This window comes from Calidris pugnax, unplaced genomic scaffold (genome assembly GCF_001431845.1).
Source record: "Calidris pugnax isolate Ruff unplaced genomic scaffold, ASM143184v1 scaffold5, whole genome shotgun sequence".
Taxonomy (NCBI): Eukaryota; Metazoa; Chordata; class Aves; order Charadriiformes; family Scolopacidae; genus Calidris; species Calidris pugnax.
In genome coordinates, this window is record NW_015090814.1 from 1783282 (window position 1) to 1789028 (window position 5747).

Here is a 5747-nt window from a genome sequence, read left to right on the forward strand (position 1 = left end):
ATGGCCCAGAAACGCTTTTCCTGATCTATGAGAAATGTAGGACTTTTGGAATGTTATGTAAGAAAGAACAGAATGACTTTAAGGACCAGGAATAATAGAAACGGCACTAAATGTTGCGTGAGAAGGTGGAAGACCACACCGAGGAATAAATGAAACTGCTTGATGTTAAAAGTTAAGACTACAAATGGTTGGAGGCAGTGGGAGGAAAAAGATTTGGGGTATGGTTTGGTTGCGTAATATCTGTATGCATTCTGTATCTGTAATATCTGTATACATTGATATTGTAATATCAATGTATATTACACATACATTGTATGTGTAATATCTGTGTGTGTTATCCACCTGGAAAAAAAAGGCCAGTGGGATGCTTTTAGAGGAAATTATTTTATGCCATAACCCTAGGTGCAAGCAAGCCGTCATTGGGAATATCGTGTACAGCCTGATCAGTCGTGGTCAGGCAAAGGGCTGCCAAGACAGCAGAGAGGATGAAGAACCTCTGGGTCATGAGGAGATGACAAGAACTTGATTTGTCAGCTCAGCAAAGTGAAGTCAGATGGGAGGTATGATGATTCTTGGCAAATACCCGAGAAGAAACAACATTGGGATAGGTTAAGAACTGATTGTACTATAGGATGCCACCACTAATATTATATTGAAAAAAACCCAACATCCCAACACTCTAATCTAAGCATCAAGGGAAGTAAATTCATATACAGCCTTCTCATAAGTTGGTGGAAGAGGAAAAAAACTGATTTTGAGAGTAACTGAGTTCATTTACTAGGATGATTATTATTGTCCTTTTTTCTAACGTGTCAAAATCTCAAAAAATTGAAGAAAAAAATAGAATAGATCTCAGCCTTAATGAAGCAAAATGTTTCTCATGTGTTTATGAGTTCAAAATCTGCCACAATTGAAAAATAAAAGGTTGTATTCAGAGAGGGAATGAGAGAAAGAAAGAAAGAGAAAGAGCGAGAGCAAGAGAGCAAGAACAAGAGAGAAAGAGGAAGAGAAACAGGGAGAATCAAAAAGAAACAGAGAAAAGGAACTAAAGAAATACTTTCACATAAAAGAAAGTGTTCATAACAAGATGTTAAGTCCATTAATTCAAGGTAATTTTGAGCTGGGTAATTTATCAAAATGTACTGTTTCACTATTTGGTTTCAAAGAATCAGCGTTGTTTTCTTTAAAAAATCTATTAAAAAATCCTAAATGCACTGCTATACAAATAACCCTCTTTCTTCTTTGAAATGTTCCTTCAGTCATAATGCAAAAACTTGCATAATATGATAGACTTCAATATGTCAATATTATTGTAAGCTTACAGGAACAGAACATCAGGGTATGTTATGGCTTTGTTAACATTGCTGGAAATAAATTCTCTAAATCAAGGGATTCAAAAGCTTTTCACTTTATTGTTTTTCCTGATTTTAAGCAAAAAGACAAGGAAAAAAAATTAATAGGTTTTGTGGACTGACAGAAGAACATTTAACAAGGTTTAGGTTCTACTAACTGCAAGCAATCAAAGAATGCAGTTCCTGGATGTTTATGATGAAATGCACGTCGGAGCTCAGGTATATTGGTTTTGGTTGCATGGTGATTCGCACACAGGCATATATAGACTGAATAATATGGATAAATAAATATAGACCAGGTATCAGCTATATCAACATTAATCCCTTTTTTAATTACATGCTACATCATGTTACAAGCTTCAGCGATACATAACCTTCATATAATAAAAATGTTTTTATTTTTCCTCAATTTTGAAGACAAAGCAAGCTTCGGAGAAAAGTCACCAAGGATTCAAAAGTTTGAGGAAATCCCAAATACAAGAAAATCAGAGACTAGAACTGAAAATGCCTCACTGGTTTTACCATCTTAAACTACAAATGCTGCTGTGTGGCCAGATATAACGCTTGAGCCTGCAAGATGAAGGCTTTTCTACCGCTCATATTTGGATGTGAAGGAGTGAAGATGAAAGTCTACACAAGCTCGTCTGCCTGGAAACAGCAAAAGTGCCTGGAATATTAGGGGAACACAGAAGCTGAGTGTTTATTAGGAAGATTGCAACTAGTCCCGAGTAGAAATGAGGACTGAGATTCCGTACAAAGTTACGTGAACTAATTCTGCAACTTCAGAACTTTATATCGCAACAAGGAGAAGCACAGAAAGGAGATAAATAATTCAAGGAGCAACAGAACTGTGAAAATTACATACAATTTTTTGTTAAAAAATGTATAACACATTTTTTTCAGTTATGTATACTCATCCTTTTAGGTTCATCTTAAGACATTTGTACAAGCAACTTTACTTCCAGCCAATATTAACATTTTGTGGGCTAACACAAAAATCACTAGATGTTTATGTCTCTACACACACAGGTTTTTTTTCAATGTATTCAAGCACTCATCCTCTAAGAAAGTAAGAACAATTCTGTCCAGCAAGCACACACGCACAAGATTTTTTTTTCAATTTATTCAAGCACTCATCCTCTAAGAAAGTAAGAACAATTCTGTCCAGCAAGCAAGAACCACAGACAGGTCTCAAGTGAGTAAGGAATGCCTTCGAAGAGTGTTTTTCTGCTGAAAACTGAAATATCTGCTGAGTGTGCCAGAGGAAGCTGTGTCTGTTGGATTCCCGACCGCAGCGTTATTTCTCCCTTGAGCCACATGAAACAGGATGAAGGGCAGAGGAGATGGAAAGCGGGGATGAAGCGCTGGGACTGCAATTTCAGCCTGAAGTCTTCCCCGAAGGAGGGGATCTGAAGGCTTCTAAGGAGGATAAATCCTTCCTTCTGCGTATTCGTACATCCAGAACTGGAATTTGAAAAGACTAGCAAAGAAGCAGAGCAGTAACTGAATCCAGGCAGGAAAAGGCAATAACAATTTCTGTGAAGCAATTATATATATCAGAGGTAACTCAGAACAGCCTTATCAATGAAAGAGAAGGATGACTGACCCTTTGAAATGCTTCTGAAAAATCTCTACAGAATGAGCAGTAGAAAGTTGACTTTGAATCTACTAGAATTATACAGAAACATTATTGTGTTACATATACACACACTAATTAATGTAACACAAATCAATACAATGCACAACAGTACTGCATGTGTCCCCCCTCCACAATTCTGCATTTCCCTGTTGTGTTTCAGAGTTTACATCCTATAGTACACAACTCCTACGTTTTCCTCAATTTTAGAAACTGTCCTACTGGCAACCACTGCTCTTCTGGCTGAGGCCCACAGGGTGGAGGTTTAACCATCAACGCTGCTCAGCATCAGGAGTAAAGTTGGATGAACTGAACCTTCTACCCCCAGGTAAGATGGGTTAGAGCTGCTACGCCTGAGTTACAAGCAGAGTTGCTGTGCCCTCCCATCCCTACTGAGAGACGGCATGTTTAGAAAGCAATTGCAACGGCAGGGAGGGATTGGCAGATATCACACTAATGGATGGTGTTTTCTCAGGGTTCTGGATAAAAAATAATCTAAGGAAAGCTGGAGAGGTTCTGGAGAGCTGGTTCAGCAGAACTGAATTTCCTACTTCTTCAGTTTACCCAACAGTGAGAGAAAATCTAGTGAAATAGGTGTTCTTATAGAGCCAAAATTGACTGAGCTGTAGCAAACAAGCAGCTTCAGAAAAATAAAACCCTGAAAAATGCACAGCAAGAGCTTACGAGCATGACCAAGATGAATAAGGGAAAATGACTTGACACCCTTTACCTAAAAGTCTTCTATATTCTGGCTTCTGACTATGAATTATTTAGAAAGTGTTTGGAACACATCATTGCTTATGGGAAAAGCCTGCATCTCTAAAGAGATCACAGCTTTGCGGACAGGATCCTAATTTATTATTTCAATATACCATCTCAGGGGTGCCCAACTACTGAAACAAGAAAAAGTAATTTTAAGAGATTTGTTTACTCACTTTTCATTTTTTCCCTCCTAATAAGATGCAATAAGCTTGATTACCCTTCCTCCAGACAGCTCCTGGGAGGGCCTGAGAAGACAGCATGGCATGGGACGGCTGCAGAACCACGCCAGCAGCTTCAGACACAGCAATTGCCTGCCAGACAACTGGCATTTAAATTCAACAATATTTATTATTTTCCATCTAAAGGCTGATTCACACCATGGTGAACTCCAGGGACAGAAATTTGCTGGTAAGCCCCCATTTCAATACTGGTACTCAATCCAGGCTTCGGTGACTACCTATCTGAACCTCTTGAGATCTTAATTGCCTAACCCAGCAGCAGTGGATAAGCGTATATTTATATATGTTGCACAGCAGGTTGTGTCCCCAGTGCCAGGCTATGGGAAGCACTGGAAGAGCTTATTAAAGTTCCAGGTAAAGTTTCTCAGTTTGCAGCATAAGAAAAGCTGTGACCACAGCAGTACTGGTCATTACAGAAGCTCTCTCATCGGAAGCAATTAAGAAGAAACCAGACCAAGTATTTCTGCAGGTCAAGCACTGGCAGGGCACGGGAGCAGTGTTACAAACATTACATCTTCAGGATTTAATTCGTGTGATTCTCTCCACTGCTCTCTGCTACTTACACGATGCAAGTCTGTTTATAGCAAAGCAGGGACAGTAGGGACAGCTTAATCAGGACAGTCTAACGTATGGGCAATTATCCAAAGCCACACATTTTCTAAATTCTGTATGGGCAGAGATGGAGCTTAAGAGCTCTGCGGGGATCAGAGCTGCTAACGAACTTCTAAGGAGGGCTCTGGGGACTGGGATGTGCATAATGAGAAAATCTGGATATTCGGTGTGAAGAACTCTCCTAATTTATCTGCAGACTATGTAAATTAAATTTGTATTTAACGCCTATCACTACACAGTCCACTTTAGCACTGGGATAAATTGGGTATCCTGTGAATTTTCCCTTTTTTGTTACTAGTGTGGCTGAAAGTGTTCAGAAAGGGGAGATCTGGAAAATTTGGTCAAGCATGCTGTTGGGAAGTGTTATTATACCACCAAATCTTCCTGTCAGCTCCCACCTCTTGAGGTTACAGCATCATGTCTGCAGGCTACGTGCTTATTTGTTCCCATGTGTTACATTTGGATATTATCTGCATATACTGTGCATGTATATAAGTATTGTGTATGTATGTATGTAGGTGCATACATATATTTATATGTGTGTATTTGTGTGTGTGTATATACATTTATAACATATCTACTAAAGCAAAGGGGTCTAGAGGAGCTTTAAAATACTAGATTTATAAAAGAAGGGGAAAAAAAATCTTCCAAAATACTTCATTCTATGTTTTCTTCTGTTATTCTTTTCATCTAACTAAACATGCTTCCACTGTATTTAACTCACTACAGCCTGAAGACATCCTCAGTGTTCACCCCTAGCTCTAATCCTGTTCCTTTGTTACCAAATCAGTTCAGAAAAACATCTCTGTTCAGAAAAGCACTTCAACATATGCTTAAGTACATTCTTAAAGGTAAGTGACGTCTTGAATCAGCCTAATAATTTAAAGTAGTATTAATAAACACTCCTTAATAAACAATTCCATTTGATATGTCTTCACAATGTAGTGCCGCTCTCGTATTCTTTCATGTTTCTCCATTTTTACCACTAAGATGACAAATAGTAGGATATGGAAAGATGGTTCCACATGTTTGATAGTCGAGGCTTAAGATGGCTTTGAAGAGCCTCATTTTCAGAAGCACACCACTTCAGAAAATCAGGTTCACCGTGAAAGAGTCACCCTCTGAGCACTCTACATCAGTAATTAT

At 38.6% G+C, this 5747-nt stretch overlaps 1 long non-coding RNA gene across 1 annotated transcript; it reads left to right on the forward strand.

The window, feature by feature from the left end:
• The first annotated feature begins 2459 nt into the window (after window positions 1–2459).
• On the forward strand, window positions 2460–5538 carry LOC106886565. The gene is made up of 2 exons (XR_001411678.1): window positions 2460–3316; window positions 3979–5538. It is a non-coding gene; the product is annotated as an uncharacterized LOC106886565 (long non-coding RNA).
• The last annotated feature ends 209 nt before the right edge of the window (window positions 5539–5747 follow it).